Source organism: Leptonychotes weddellii, chromosome 6 (assembly GCF_054177405.1).
Source record: "Leptonychotes weddellii isolate Sample4059 chromosome 6, ASM5417740v2, whole genome shotgun sequence".
In the NCBI taxonomy this organism is placed as follows: domain Eukaryota; kingdom Metazoa; phylum Chordata; class Mammalia; order Carnivora; family Phocidae; genus Leptonychotes; species Leptonychotes weddellii.
Window position 1 is genome coordinate 35,383,796 of NC_138374.1, and position 16,069 is coordinate 35,399,864.

General features: G+C 36.4%; 1 long non-coding RNA gene and 1 pseudogene across 1 annotated transcript; both read right to left on the reverse strand.

Annotated features, from left to right (window-relative positions):
• Nucleotides 1-1,499: 1,499 nt before the first annotated feature.
• LOC145722029 (uncharacterized) lies at nt 1,500-3,873 on the reverse strand. Its single transcript, XR_014146067.1, has 3 exons — nt 3,797-3,873; nt 2,428-2,470; nt 1,500-1,675 (listed from the first exon to the last, which is right to left on the reverse strand). It is a non-coding gene; the product is annotated as an uncharacterized LOC145722029 (long non-coding RNA).
• Nucleotides 3,874-12,789: 8,916 nt separating this feature from the next.
• LOC102729182 (olfactory receptor 6E1-like) lies at nt 12,790-14,172 on the reverse strand (annotated as a pseudogene).
• Nucleotides 14,173-16,069: the final 1,897 nt, after the last annotated feature.

The following is a 16,069-nucleotide window of genomic DNA, read 5'->3' on the forward strand; positions in this document are numbered from 1 at the left end:
AAGGGACATAGACACAGCTGTCCTTGGAAGATCATAACCCCCAGGACACTTTATAATCAAACCATTCCCAGGCAAAAAAATAAATCTAAATCACCCAATATTTTTTGACAGTCTAAGATTCTTCCTAATCAGATTATGCCTTGAATATAAGTGATCCTCAAATCAAGTAGGAAAGGAATATATGCACTCAAATCAGACATATTGAAAGTCAAATGCACAGCATGCACATGGTATGTCAGATGTGACAGGAACTACTTCCCATTAGGGCCAATTGTCTTCAGGTGGGAGCACTTCCTCCATGAACCTACAAGCACAATAACTGACCCAATTTTAATCCATTTTTAAAATTATCAGTGTACTCAATTTCCTTTTAAACTTTCCTAATTATGAGTTTTGTTAGTTTTTGCTGCATAAAATGTCAACCATAATTTAGCTTAACTTGGAAGACAGTGGCAGCTCCCACACCTAAAGTCACATTAGGAGAAAACATCTCTTACATGTAGGGAGAGAATCTGGTAGTGGGATCACCTACCTTTCAGCAACCTACTGGAGTCAGGGCTTGGCAACATCAATTACAGGGGGAAAATTTGAACAAATTTAAAAGTTTTGAGGTGTCTGCGTGGCTCATTCAGTTAAGAGTCTGCCTTCAGCTCAGGTCATGATCCCTGGGATCAAGCCCTGCATTGGGCTACCTGCTCAGCAGAGAGCCTGCTTCTCCATCTCCTCCCCACTCATGCTCTCTCTCACTATCTCTGTCTCTCTTGCTCTCCCAAATAAAATCTTTAAAAAATTTTTTGAAGTTTTGCATTTTATTTATATTCCAAGAAAGAGTTAAAGACAATTTTATTAATAATATTAGACATAGCTGGAAGATGACAAAATCAAAGTGCCCATCCTAACCACATGGAGTTACACTAAGCTATTTATATCTCTAAAACCAATAGACCCAAAGAGAGAACCAGCTTACTACTGGTTCATTTACATAAAAGATTCAATTAATGAAATACAATTAATTTTCATTAGGCTATAATATTATGACTTTATATAATTTTCAGAACAATTTGTTTCTAAAATTTCAAACCCTGAATATATAAAATGGTAATGGTTTCTATCTATTTTTTCTTAGGTATATGAAAACTCAAGCATAAGAATGTACCATGAACAGTAATTATTACTATCCGATTGGCAACTTTTTTATTCTCAGCTTAAAGACTTCGTATTATGTGATTTATGAATACTAGGCTCTCCATAAATGTTGTTTGAATTGAATTCATAAAAGACCACTGAGTAGAAAATCAAGGAAGATATTCTTTAGTACAATATAGAGAACTAAGAGGAATTTTCAAATAGTGAAAAGTACGGTATTGCAAAGTAAGATTGTACCCATCCAGATGAAAATTAGCATAAGCAAGATCACCATATGTAGAATTCTATAGAAAAGATTTCTGCAATCATGGGAAATTGAACCAGAAGATCCACTTACCTTCCAAAGCTCTGTTTCTGCAACCTCATCCTGGACAGAGCATCCCTCAGAGCCTGATGGACCTGCTTGTTCCGCAGAGTGTAGATGACAGGGTTGAGCAGCGGGGTCACCACCGTGTTCACAAGGGCAGCCTCCCTGTTGGAGTCCAGCCTGCTCCTTTGCTTTGGTTTCACGTATATAAACACACAGCTGCTGTACATCAGAGAGAGGACAATGAGGTGAGACGAGCAGGTGGAGAAAGCTTTCTTTTTCTCTTTGGCTGACGGGAGTTGCAGGATTGTGAGTACTATGTTGCCGTAGGCAATGATGGTTATGATAAGGGATGTCAAAAGGATAAACAAGGCAAGGACAAAGGCCAACATATCAACAGACCTGGTGTCAGAACAGGAGAGATGAATCAGGGGGCCAAGGTCACAGAGAAAGTGAGGGATGACATAGGGGCCACAGAAGGATAACTGGAAAACCTTTACTACCAGACCAGTGATAAGAGTGAAGGCCAAAGCACAGCAGGCAGTGACCAAGAGGAAGCAAGTCTTCGGGTTCATGATGGTCAGGTAATGCAGAGGCTTGCAAATGGCCAGGTACCGATCCAAGGACATCACAGCCATGAGGAATAAAATTATTGACCCAAAAAACAGAAAAGAAAAGGCTTGTATGAGACAAGCAGTAAAGGAAATTGTTTGCCTTCCTGAAAGAAAGATGGACAGCAGTTTAGGAATAACTGTGGTGATAAAACAGCATTCAGAGAAGGAGAAAATGCTGAGTAAAATATACATTGGTGTCTGGAGGCGATAGTCAACCCAAGTAATGATGATGATCACCACATTTCCTGTGATAGAGGCCAGGTATGCCAGCAGATGCACCAGGAAGAAGATGTTCCCCAGGTACTGGACGGCAGGAAACCCTTCCAGAATGAATTCTTGGATTGTTGTCTCATTCCTCACCTCCATAGTGAGCTCCATTTCTCTGTCATCAATTCTGTTGGATCTGTTAAACAGAAAACACTATCACCAAAGAATAAAAAGTTTAATTGATGGACTATTAAAAAAAATAAATACTACTTGCCGCTACAATTCTGAATGAGGAATCACTTTATATCATTTAAATGCTGTATTATAAGTTATTTTGAACTTTTCTATTTTAAAATTATAAAAAGTGAAGGTTTATTGTTTATTTTTGAAAATAATTTTTAATGTGCAACTTAACTTTTCTAGAAAATAGTATATTGGAATAATAGTCCATAAGGAAAATGATGTAAAATAAAAATTATTGTTTACAGATAACATATAAAACCAACAGATAACAATGAAAGCTGTCATCCCACAGAGAATATTTTTATAGGGTCACAATGTTAATTTCTATACTTCAGGTAGCATATGCAATATATAAAGCCCTCCAATGTACTGACTTTAGCCCTCTGGAAAAACAAAGTATGTGTGTGGTGGGGGGAACCATTTTCCTATTAGCATGTTCCAAACTAGTTATTTTCCTGAAGTTGGTTCATCCTGAGTTCTTTACCCAAAACTTTAAGACTGAGCAGGAAATCTAGTTTATAACAGTATCTCTTAACTACCCAGTCCTTGGGTTTAAGAGAAACCATGTCTAAAAATGGGGGTGAGGGATGGTTACATGACTTGGTTGTTCAGCATCAATGAGTAAACATTTAATGAATGCATCAGTTTCCCTCTCACTCTACACACCCGGCAGAACAGAAGATTTTCCTTCTGCTATTAGTCCTAAATTACCTTTCAACATTGTTTTCTGGCAATATTTTTGTTACACTGGAAAATTTCGGTGTGGTGGAATTACACCTATATTCCCACTGCAATCAATACAGGAACATTCATTTTATTAAATTTTTTAAAAGATTTTATTTATTTATTTGAGAGAGAGAGAGTGAGAGAGCATGGGGAGTGGGGGGGCAGAGGGAGAAGCAGAATCCCTCCTGAGCAGGGAGCCCAATGTGGGGCTCAATCCCAGGACCCTGGGATCATGACCTGAGCCAAAGACAGATGCTTAACCGACTGAGCCACCCAGGTGCCCGAGGAACATTCGTTTTTTAAAAAATGCCAATGCCTAGCTAAAATCCGGAAGAATTGACATGTAATCTTCGGGAAAGGAGTCTGGGCATCTGTTGGAAATCAGTGCTCTAGTAAGTAAGTCATCATAATTAAATTGTATTTTACTTAATTCTTTAGTTAAAACTATTACATTAACTATGCATGATCCACAATACAAACTTAAACATAACCAGTCTCTGCTTTAAATATTGACTTGTTAGATTGCAAGTTATTCCCATGGTCAAGTACTCACCAAGAAGCAGCTCACAGGAAACAGAGCTTCTTTGACAATGTGCTTCTCTTTTCTTCCAACAAACCAGGATCTTTCTCCTAAGCTAATGGGGCGGTGGGGGGGCAGTGAAGAACACTCTTAATTGAGATGTACTTTTTTTTAACTATTGAAGAAATCAATGAATGCCTATGTCTTAAATTAATAGGAAATTATTAAGGCTAATTTTTTTTTCATGGAAGACAGAGATTTCTAAACTTGGGAAGATTAACATTCATAGTTTTCCCCATGACAACTGGACCAATAAATCCTACATCAAGACAATAGAAACTGCTGTAAATATGCACGAGAATTTCCTGATGTAACCATTTAAAATTCTTGAATATATTTATATCCACTCTATGGGATACTATGACACAGTCCATCATGAACATCAAACCTGGTGGGCTGTGCATCCATAACAGAAGAGAGTCGGGAAGAAGAAACAACAAAGGTCACTTTCCTTTGGACCCTGTTGCTAATCATTTTCCCATCAACCAGTTGCTCCCCACCTTTCAGAGTAGGTGAGGATCATTGCAGTCATAAATGAGAATACAGTCAAGTGCCCTGATGATATATTTACCATAGGGTTATTTACCATCCCCATGCGGACACACAGGGTCCAAACGGACAAACCTCTGGAACATTCAAGATTCATTAGAGGAGTACAAAAAAAGGGAGCAGGAACTTAAATCACAACAGAGTCCCAGAGGACATATAATTGTTCATATTTGGAAATGAGAAATTTCAGCAGAAACATACCATAATTACCATTTCACTGTATCCGGTAGCATACTACCACCATTCTCAATAGCCTATGCGGTCCTTTGTACAAGTCCTCAAAGGTATATTTGCCATGAGTACCCTAGGGTTGCAAATTTACAAAATCCTGAATTACATATATCAAGAAAGACAAGCTTAGACAACAGAAATACTTTTTTACAATTGTCCTTGCTTTTTTTCCTTTTTAACCTGGTATTTTCTTTAATGAGGTATAATTTATACACTGTAAAATGCACAAACTTTAATTACAGGTTGATAATTTTCTACATATGTAAACAGCCATGCAACCACTACCCAAACCAAACTAAAACATTCCCATTTCATCACAAGTTTCCTTGTGCCTCTTCCCAGTCAATAGCCCACACCAAGAGAAAACAACTAAAGAAGTAATTTAATTTCTGTCATCAAAATTTACTTTTGCCACTTCTTGAAATTCATTTAAATGGAACACATCATGTGTCTGGCTTTATTTTTCCTCAGATTTCTCAGAGTTAACCATGCTATCACATGAACCAATGATTTATTCTTTTATATTGCTTTGTAGTAGATCATTATCTATGTATACCACAGTTTTCCATTCTTCCACTAAAGGACATTTGTGTCCTTTCCAGTTCAGGGCTACTATGAATAAAGACATTATGAATATTCTTTTACAAGTCTTTTTGAAGACAGCATTCATTTCTCTTGAGTATATGACCTGTAGTGAAAGTACTGAATTAATTATAGAATAGGTCTTAGCACTATAAGAAATCGCAAAACAAGTTCCAAAATTGGATTTAGGCTCTCAATACCAATGCATGAGAATTGAAAATGCTCCATATTACACATTGGTCTTGTAAGTCATTTTTAATTGGACGCATCCTCTATAAATTGGTTCAGCCACTATGGAAAACAATATGGAGGTTCCTCAAAAAATTAAAAATAGAACTACCTTATGATCCAGAAATCCTACTTCTGAGTATATATCCAAAGGAAACGAAAATAGGATATTGAAAGATATATGTACTGCCATGTTTATCACAGCATTATTCACAATAGCCAAGATATGAAAACAGCCATCAGTGGATGAATGGATAAAGAAAACATTATATATATATAATGTATTATATACAACACATTATATATATATACATGTATGTATTATATATAATGCATTATACATATATATACTGTATATATAATGTATATACATATATTTTCTATAATATAATGTATATATTATATACATATATAATATATATAATGTAATATTATTCAGCCATGAGAAAGAAGGAAATCCTGACATTTCTGACAACATGGATGGTTCTAGAGGACATTATGCAAAGTAAAATAAGTCAGAGAAAGATAAATAATATATAATATCTCTTTTTTTTCTTATCAGTCTTGCTGAGTTGAACAATTTTATGAGTCATTTCAAAGAACCAACTTTTTCTTTAATTTTTTATTTTGTTTGTTTTCTATTCCATTGATTTATATATATTTGCATTCGTATTTATATGAATGCACACTTATTTGCATACTTTAGTTATAATTTCCTTTTACTTTCCTACCCTTTAAAACTGAACATCTAAATGATTAATTTTATACACTTTTTTCTAATATAGGCATTAATGCTATGAAGTATCCTCTAAGCATGGCTTTAGGCTGCATTTCACAAATTTTAGTATGTTGTTAATATTTTTGCATCCAAAATATTTTCAGATTTTCTTAGTAATATTTTCTGTAATCCAAGAGTGATTTAGAAATGTATTGTTTATATCCAAGTATTGAGGAATTTTCAAGATAAATTATTGGAATTGATTTCTTATTTAATTCAACTGTGATTGGAGAACATATTCTGTATATTTTCAGCCCTTTGAAATGTTCTGAGATTTATTTTACAACCCAGCATAAAATATACTTTGGAATTTTTTTTTTTTTGTAGTTTCAAGTTTTTATTTAAATTCCAGTTAGTTAACATATAGTGTAATGTTAGTTTTAGGAGACTGGTGATTCATGACCTACATATAACACCCAGGCCTCATCACAAGTGCCCTCCTTAATATCCATCACCTATTTAGCCCATCCCCCACCCATCACCCCTCCAGCAACCCTCATTTTGTTCTCTATAGTTAAGAGTCTCTCTTATGTTTTGCCTCTTTGTTTCCTTTCCCCCACATTCATCTGTTTTGTTTCTTGAATTCCACATATGAGTGAAAGCATATGGTATTTGTCTTTCTCTGACTGACTTATTTCACTTAGCATAATATACTCTAGCTCCATCCATGTCATTGCAAATGGCAAGATTTCATTCCTTCTATGGCTGAATAATATTCCAGTGTGTGTGTGTGTGTGTGTGTGTGTGTGTGTGTGTGTACCACATCTTCTTTATCTATTCTTCAATCGATGGACATTTGGGCTCTCTCCAAAACTTGACTATTCCCAATAATGCTGCAATAAACATTGGGATGCATGTATCCCTTTGGATCAGTATTTTTGTATCCTTTGGGAAATACCTAGTAGTGCAATTTCCATGTGCACCTGAAAATAATGTGTATTCTTCAGGTGCTAAATGTAATAATCCACAATTACCAATCCACAACTAAGTCCACTTAGTTGATAGTCATGCAAATCCTCTATACTTACTGATACTTTTTTTTTCTTTCTGCTGTATTAATTACTTAAATGATGTTGTTAAACCTCTAACTACGGTTGTGGATTTTTTTACTTTTAGTTCTTCCAACTTTTCTATCATTGTGTACATATACATATAGAATTATGTCTTCTTGATTATTTCATTCCTTTATCATTACAAATTTACCTTTTTATCTCTGAAAATACACTTCACTGTGAAGTCTATTTTTTTTTTTAGATATGTATTACTATGGTTACACAAGCTTTCTTTTGCTTAATGTTTGGAATTTCTTACTCTATGTATTTAAATGTTATTCTTATAACCAGCATGTAGTAAGTAGGCCTTCCTTTTTATCTAATATGGTAATCTCTCTGTCTGTCTCTGTCTCTCTGTGTATGTGTCTCTCTTTCTCCTTTTAATTGGAGTGCTTAATCCATTTACATGTAATGTCATTATTGTAAGGTTAGGTTTAACTCTACCATCTTGAGGTTTCATTTGTCCCCTCTGTTATATATTTCTTATTCTTCTTTCCTGTCTTCTTTTGAATTAACTAAGCATTTTTAATATTCCATTATAATCAGCTCTTATTGTCTTTTAGACAGCTTTCTTGAGTTATCATTGATATACAATGGACATATTTAAAGTATATAATTTGATATATTTTGACATATTTAAATACTTGTGAAATCACCACCATAATGAATATACTAAAAATATACATCAACCCAAGTTTCCTACTGCCCCATTATGATGATTCCATTTTATCTTTTTGTTGGCTTCTTAACTATAACTTTTGATTTTTATTTTAGTGGTTGCTTTAATGATTATACTATACATCTTTATCTTGTCATTCCCTACCTCCAAGTGATAGCTTACCACTTCACATATAAGAAATTTATAATAGTATACTTCTATTTCTACCCCCTCAGCTTTTATGATATTTTTGTCATATATTTTCCTTATACACATTACAAACACCACAGTGCATTGTTACTATTTTGTTGAAAGAGTCAATTATCTTTCAAAGACATTTAAATAATTAAAATAAATATCTTATATGCCCATATAGTTACTATTTCTGGTGCTCTTCATTCTTTTGCATGGATTCATATTTCCACCTGGTACAATTTTCTTTTTCTTGGAAGGACTGACTTTACCAATTATTATTCTGTAGGTTTGCTGGTGATTAATTCTTTTATCTTTTGTATGCCCCCATTTTTGAAAGACATTTTCATAGGTATAGAATTCTAGGTTGGCAGATTTTTATTCACGGTCCTTTAAAAGTCCTTGTATCATTGTATTTTCATTTACCTATTTTTTTCAACTAACATAGTTTTTTATATCTTATTTTATTTAAATTCAATTAGTTAACATATAGTGTATCATTAGTTTCAGATGTAGAGTTCAGTTATTCATCAGTTACATATAACACCCAGTGCTCATTACATCATGTGTCCTCCTTAATGCCCATCACCCAATTACCCCATCCCCCCATCCTCCTCCCCTCCAGAAACCCTCAGTTTGTTCTCTATAGTTAAGAGTCTCTTATGGTTTGTCTCCCTCTCTGATTTTATCTTATTTTTCCCTCCCTTTCCCTATGATCCTCTGTTTTGTTTCTTAAATTCCACATATGAGTGAAACCATATGATAGTTGTCTTTCTCTGGTTGACTTATTTCACTTAGCCTAATACCCTCCAGTTCCATTCATGTCCTTGTAAATGGTAAGATTTCATCCTTTTTGATGGCTGAGTAATATTCCATTGTATATATATACGTGTGTGTGTATATACACACACACACATCTTCTTTATCCACTCATCTGTCGATGGACATCTTTCCAAAGAAGATTCTATGTTATCTTTATCTTTGTTCCTCAGTATAAAACATGTAATTTTTCCTTCTGGCTGCTTTTAAGATTTTCTGTTTATCACTGGTTTTGAGCAATTTATTATGTGCCTTGGTGTAGATTTTTTCATTTTTCTAATGCTTGGGTTTTACAGAGATTTTTGGTTCTGTTTTCATAAAATTTGGAAAATTCTGGCCATCGTTTCCTTGAATCTTTTTTTGTCATTCCCCTCCACACATAAACTTCTTCAGAAATCTAATTATATGCACGTTGGATTACCTAAAGTTGTCCCATACTTCACTGATGCTCTTTTTGATTTTAGGTGGATTATTTTTTTCTTTGTGTTTTTTTAAGTTTCTATATCTTCAAATTTGCTAATCTTTCATCTGCAATGTCTAATATTCTATTCATCCCATCTATTAAAATTATCCAGTAAAATTCTGACTCAAAGAAGTGCAATTTTCTTTTTTAAAGCTACTTTATTCAGTTATGATTGATATACAGAAAACTGTGCACATTTGATGTATACAACTTGATGAGATTAAAGATAAGTATACACTTATGAAACCATCCTCATAGTTGAGGCCATAAACATACACATCACCTCCAAAAGTTTCCTCCAATGCCTTCATTTTCGTTTTCTTTTGTGGTAAGAGCACTTAACATAAGTAAGATCTACACTCTTAGCAAATTTTTAACTATATAATATGGTCCTATAACAACAGACCTTATGTTGTACTGTAGATCTCTAGAACTTATTTACCTTGCAGTACTGAAATTTGGTATATATTGATACTTGTCCCTCTCTGTCTCACCCCAGCCCCTAGTAGCCACTACTATACTCTCTAGTCCTAGGAGTTTGAATATTTTGAATTCCTCATAAAAATGAGATCATGTAGTATTTGTCTTTCTGCGTCTGACTTATTTTACGTAGTACAATGTCTGCCAGGTTCATCCATGTTGTCACATATTTTAGGATTTCCTTTTTTTAAGGCTCAGTAATAGTCCATTATGTATATACCACATTTTCTTTATCCATTCATCCATCAATGGACACTTGTGTTGTTTCTATATCTTGGGTATAGTGAATAACGCTGCAGTGAACATGGGAGTACGGATATCTCTTCAATATCTTCACTTCAACTCCTTTGGATATATACCCAGGAGTAGGATTGTTGGATCATATGGTAGTTCTATTTTTTTATATCCAACTTTTTAAACCATTTTTTAGTCAAGTATAATTGTTATACACTGTTATGTTAGTTTCAAGTGTACAATACAGTGATTCAATAAATATATACATCACCCAGTGTTCATCATGAAAATGTAATCTTAATCCCCTTCACCTATTTCACCCATCCCCACAACCACCTCCCCTCCAGCAATCACCAGTTTGTTCTCCATATTTAAAAGTCTGGTTTTTTTTGTCTTTTTCTTTGTTCATTTGTTTTGTTTCTTAAATTCCACATACAAATGAAATCATATGGTATCCATCTTTCTTTGAATGACTCATTTCACTTAGCATTATACTGCCCCATAACTGGGTGATGAGCATTAAGGAGGGCACTTGATGTAATGAGCACTGGGTGTTATATGCAGCTGATGAATCACTAAATTCTACCCCCTAGATCATCCATGCTGCCTCAAATGACAAAATTTCATTTTTTGTAGCTGAGTATTCCATTGTGTGTATGTGTATATGTATATTTGTGGTATGTGATATATATATATATATATCACATCTTCTTTATCCATTCATCTATAGATCAACACTTGGGTTGCTTCCTATTTTAATTCTTTGAGGAACCTCCATATTATTTTCCATAGTGACATAGAGCCAGTTTAGTTTCTCATCAACAATGTACAAAGGTTCCCTTTTTTACACATCCTCACCAATACTTCTTGCCCTTTATTTTTTTTGATAATAGCCATTCTAACCTAGCCTAAGTGTGAGATAATATCTCATTGTGGTTTTGATTTGTATTTCTCTGATGATTAATGATTTTGAGCATCTTTTCATATACCTATTGGCCATTTGTATGTCTTCTTTGGAAAAAATGTCTATTCAGGTCGTTTGCCCATTAGATTGTGTTTATTATTGATTTGTATGAGTTCTTTATATATTTTGGATTAGCTGTGTGTGGTCCCAGATTTGGCCCTGATTCCTGTCACTAGCTTGCACCACTGGGCTCACCTTCAGGCAGCCCCCACAGCTGTGCACCTGCATGCCCCAGCCCAACTGCCATCACCAGTCTCCACTGCTGTGTGCACTCCTGTAGGGAGACCCTGCTGCCAAGAACCACACTTTTCATTGTTCATTCTGGGAAAAATCATTGACAATATGATACCTTAAGTAAAGGGACTATCTCAAATGTCAGAAAAAGAGATAAGCCTACACAAAAAAAATACATGGAAATCTTTATATATACATAATGTTCTGTTAGTTGAATAAAATATATTCTTCAAATTCTTACAAAATTATGTGCCAGAAATCTTCATAACACAGTTATTATCCTTGCAATCACAGAATAATACAGTCAGAGCGAAGCGGGATAGTGGCCATTAACCAACCATGCCAACCAAACACCAGTTCCAGGATTTTTCTTACAGTGTTTTGTGTCCAAATCCATCCTTTCCTATGAAAGTCTTGAATAACTGAATTACAGCTGTAATTATTCCATTAAAATATCCCATCATTTGCACAGTGAAGGAAACCATCAAAAAACAAAAAGGCAACCTACTGAGTAGAAAATATTCACAAATGATATACCCAATAAGGGGTTAATATCCAAAATATATTTTAAAAAAACTTAAACACCCCCTAAATTCAAATAATCTGATTTTAAAATGCGTGGAGGACCTGAATAGTCATTTTTCCAAAGAAGACATATACATGGCCAACAGACACACAAAAGAGACAAAGGCAAACCATAAGAGACTCTTACTATAGGGGAAAAAACTGAGGGTTGCTGGAGGGGAGGTGGGCGGGGGATGGGGTAACTGGGTGATGGGCATTAAGGAGGGTACTTGATGTAATGAGCACTGGGTGCTATATGCAACTGATGAATCACTAAATTCTACCCCTAAAACTAATAATACACTATGTGTTAACTAACTTGAATTTAAATTTAAAAAAAAAATGTCATGTAGGAACACACACACACACACACAAAAAGGACTAAAACAAAAACATCTGATCATTTTCTCTCTTCTAGGCTCAAATTGTATTTCTATTACAGTGTGTCTCCATGTCATGTTTGGTAGCAAGAGTCATTTCACACTAGTACTAACAATGGACACCCAGAGATTATCACATCAAACCTCTCGTTCCACAAATATACTTGTTTATAGATTTATTTGGAAAAACTCTACAGTCATCATTAGACTCTTTTCTACCTCTGATTAGATTCATTCCAGTTCCTTTAAATTTCCTGTAGTAGGGAGACAATCTTAACTACTTAATTCCTTGTTCCAGAACTTCTAATGCTTCCTTTCCTGTGGTACTCATCATCAGGTCTTTACTACTGAAATCCACCTGGCAAACCAGTAAAACCAATGGGAACTTTTGATTTCAATTAGAGACACTTATGTGTCTTCATTACAGTGAGAACTAGAATTATAAAGATTTATATTCTATTTATATAAAAACTATGCACCATTGAAAACAATTGCATTGAGTCATTTCAAGTAATGTTATTAATATCATGACAGTTATGTATATATGTGTCCTTCAAAAATCAATAGCGACCATGTTGCATCTATCCTTGAACCAGTTTGATATTCTTAATTCTTGTGAATTTCACTTTTCATCCCCATGCACTTACCACAAGTAGATACTTGAAAACAGACCTTTCCTACTTTGAGATTCCACATGCATCAAACAGAATCATGTATATGAGGCTGTTCATTAAAATTTGTTGAATCCTATTGAGCTAAAACTAGTGAACAAATCCAGGAAGATAATTTCATCTCAATATAAAGAAGAATGTTAGAGCTTTCAAGTAGTGGAGTATATTGGATTATAAGATAAATTGGCCCCTATTCTAAGAATAAACAAGCAGAACCTCTAAAAACACATTTGCAAGTCTATATAGGAGATTCCAGAAATAGGAGGGAGACTGAATTAGATGTAGAAGGGGCATTCTCCCTCTGACAGTCTCTTGATCTATTTCTGCAATCTAACCCTGAACAAAGCATCCCTCAGAGCCTGGTGGACATGCTTATTCCGTACTGTATAGAGGATAGGGTTGAGCAGTGGGGTCACCACTGTGTTCACAAGGGCAGCCTCCCATTGGAGTCCAGCCTGTTCGTTTCCTTTGGTTTCACATATATAAAGACACAGCTGCCATACATCAGAGAGAGGACCATGAGGTGAGATGAACAGGTAGAGAAAGCTTTCTGTTGCTCCCTCGCTGATGGTAGTCACATGATTGTGACTATTATGTTGCTGTAGGCAGTGATGGTTATGATAAGGGATGTCAAAAGGATAAACAAGGCAAGGACAAAGGCCAACATTTCAGTAGATCTGGTATCAGAACAAAAGAGATGAATCAGGGGCCCAAAATCACAGAAGTGAGGGATGACATGGGGGCCACAGAAGGATGACTGGGAAAGCATTATAACTGAAACCACCATGAGGATGAATCCCAAAGCTAAACAGGCAGTGACTAGAAGAAAACACATCCTTGGGTTCATGATGGTTGGGTAATACAGAGGTTTGCAAATGGCCAAGTACCAATCTAGGGATAATACAGCCATAAGGAAGAAAACAGTTGTTCCCAGGAAAAGGAAGACAAAGGCTTGTGTGAAGCAGGCAGCAAAGGAAATTGATTGTCTCCCTAACAGAAAGATGGCCAGCAATTTTGGAATAACAGTGGTTATAAAACAGCATTCAAAAAAGGAGAAACTGCTGAGGAAGAAGTACATGGGTGTCTGGAGGTGATGGTCAGCCCAGGTAATGGTGATTATGAGTATGTTTCCCATGATGGAGGCCAGGTATGCCAGCAGATGCACCAGGAAGAGAACCTTTCCAAGGTGCTGGACACTAGGAAACCCCTCCAGGGTGAATTCCTGAACTTTTGTCTAGTTTCTTGCATCCTCCATCCCTGACTTTTCCATTTCTTCAATTCTATGAGCTATGTTATAGAGTATCATGACTGAAGAATGAAGAACTTTATTTTATTAAACACATAAAACAGTGTAGGTAAATGGGTGGAGTGGGAGGTACAGGCTTCCAGTTATGGAATGAATGAGTCACAGGGATGAAAGCTATAGCATAGGAAATACAATCGATGGTACTGTAATAGTGTTGTATGTTGACAGTTGCTACACTTGTGGTTGAACATAGCATAACATATAGAGTTGTTGAATCATTATATTGTATACCTGAAACTAATGTAACATTGTGTTGACTATACTTTAATTAAAATAATTTTTTAAGAAAGGGGAAAAATTAATAAAAAATAAAATAGTATAGGCATGATGACTGGATTTTTCTACTATTTTAAACATTATATTTTATGTCTAATTTTTGCACTTTATTAAGTAAAAATAAATTTTTATCTATGAATATATTTATGTTAAATGATAAAAAAGAACTGTGCATGTGCTATGAGTTTTCATAAAGAATAATGTAATTTTAACAGTGTTAGTTATTTTTCTACAGTCTACTGACAAGAGAAAAAATCCTGGGAGGGGGAAAGATGGTGGAGGAGTAGGGGACCCTATTTCAACTGGTCCTCGGAATTGAGCTGGATATCTACCAGACCACTCTGAGCACCCACGAAACCAGCCTGAGATGTAAGAAGATCTGGATCTCTACAAACAGAATATCGCAGGCAAATGGTTTTGAGGTACGAAGCGGAGAGCCGTGATTCTGTGGGCAGATATCGGAGGATAAACGGCAGCAGGAGGGTGCCTGGATGTGGGGATCCTACACTGCCAGTGAGTGACAGCCTCGTGCGCTGCAGATGGGGTGCAGAATCGCACACCGGTAGCATCGGGAAAGAACTTTAGGGCAGCCCCTGGGGTGGAAAACCAGACCGGCAGGGTCGCGCACACGTGAACCGCAGCCGCCCGGACAGAAACCCAGAGCGACGGTCGCGTGCACGCGAACTGCAGCCTCTGAGACAGAAACCCAGTGCGCCGGGGTCTCGCCGGTGAACTGCAATTCCCAGGGTGGAAACCCCCAGCAGCAGAGTCGCGCGCGCACGAACTGGGAGCGGCTGGCGGTTTTAGTAGCACAAAGGGCAGAGACGTGCCCCGACCTGGAGGCAGGACTGGGAGCGCTATGGAGGGGTGCACAACCCAGGACTCTGCAGTTTATAGCAGCAGGAACAGAAATGGAGATGGTGTGGTCTGGAGAGCTCACTGAAGAACAGACTGTGGTCTCTCTGCTCTGAGGTAGAGGGTTGGAAATGGTCTCTTCTGCTCTGACGCTCGGAAGAGACGTGGAAAGCCGCCAGGGAAAGGCGCCAGAGAACAAAAGCCCCAAAGACTGATTCCCACTGAGCCCATCCCCCACCACAGGGGCGCTCGGTAACTCCGCCCAAACAGGGTTGCTGGAGTAACAGCACGGCAGGCCCCTCCCGCAGAAGACAGGCTGGGAAAACAAGAGGCCAGCAACCCTAAGGTCCCTATAAAATAGGTGCATCTTGCTTGGGTTCTAGTCAATAATTTGGACTCTATACATTCCCTCAAACACCCATCAACAGAATGACTAGGAGGAGGAGCCCTCAAAATAGAAAAGACTCAGAGATTATGACTTATGCTGCAGATTTACAAATGGATGCAGATACAACCAAGATATCGGAGATGGAATTCAGGCTAGCAATTGTGAAGACAATGGCTAGAATGGAGAAATCAATTAATGGCAACATAGAGTCTCTAAGGGCAGAAATAAAAGGTGAATTGGCAGAACTTAAAAATGCTATCAATGAGATCCAATCCAATCTAGATAATCTTACAGCTAGGGTAACTGAGGCAGAAGAGCGAATAAGCGACCTGGAAGACAATA